Source organism: Lissotriton vulgaris, chromosome 6 (genome assembly GCF_964263255.1).
Source record: "Lissotriton vulgaris chromosome 6, aLisVul1.2, whole genome shotgun sequence".
NCBI lineage: Eukaryota > Metazoa > Chordata > Amphibia > Caudata > Salamandridae > Lissotriton > Lissotriton vulgaris.
Genome location: NC_141694.1, coordinates 158731617 through 158732778, shown reverse-complemented (window position 1 = coordinate 158732778; position 1162 = coordinate 158731617).

Sequence of the window (1162 nt, the reverse complement as noted above, 5' to 3'; positions counted from 1 at the left end):
TTAGAAGGTGACACGTTTGCCCAAGTGAGGTGGGGTAGAGATGGGTCCTTGACAGGCCCGTATTGACCGTGGGGTCCAGCAAGGGGTTTGTTCTGGCCGCCACTCTTTTTACGCTGTGTATCAATGGTGTAAGTGGCTTTCTAGATCAGGATGGGTGCAATGCCCCTAAAATAGGTGGGCAGATGATTTCTGCACTTCTCTTTGTGGATGATACCTTCCTAATCTCAAAATCGGCGCAGGGTTTGCAACAACTCTTGAACTCTTTTCAACTGTTTTGTGTGGATTGAGGCCTGGAGCTTAACATGTACTTTGATTTGATTACAGTAGTGTTACTGATGATGAAATGCTTTTCAGAACACAGTACATATACTTTGTATAGGATTTTTAGTAAAATTACAGGTGATTTACTGTTGAGATTAGTTTTCTTACCCAGTGCAGTATGCCTGGATACTGCACTGGGACATTTCCTGTAAACAGGTAAGTTAAAGCGTTTTTGGTAGTTAGTACAATTTTAAAGAATTTCTTTAGGTTTTTCAAGTCCACGCTTAAAAACTTTTCACAGAAAAAAAGACAATGTTATTGTTGGTGTTCTGGGGTTAGACTCAGGTACCCCCAGGGTCAAGGATGCACTCTTGTTACACCATCAGTGGCACTAGTCCGGCCGGCTGCAGAGTGCTGAGGCCCAATGTTACCTAATGGGGGATAGGGGGCCTCCGTTGGTGGCTGCTGACAAGCAGGCCACTGGGCTGTGGTAGCAAAGCTCCTGGACCTAAGCTCAGGACAAGTGGAGATTTAGGCCAGCACAAAAGATGCACCCTCAGCGGCACTGGGGCGGCTGAGTGCAGAGTGCTGTTTTGGTCTGGTGCCCTGTAGCTCTTAATGCGGAGTCTCTGGATTGCAAAAGCAAAAGCACTGCAGGCTCGGGGAAGAAGGTCTCCTGGGTGCGAGCACCACTTGGAGAGGTAAGTTGGGATCTTGGGGGTGGGTTAGGAACCATCGGTTGGGCCTCCAAAGGGGTGCCTTTTAGGGTCGGATCTTCTGACCCGCTCCTGGTCGCGGTTGTGGGGTCCTTCCGGCTTGAGGCTGCAGGCGTTGGTTGGAGGCTTGAGGCAGGTCAGGGGTCTCCGGATCTTGGGCCAGGATCGCCGGGTAGACCTCCTCA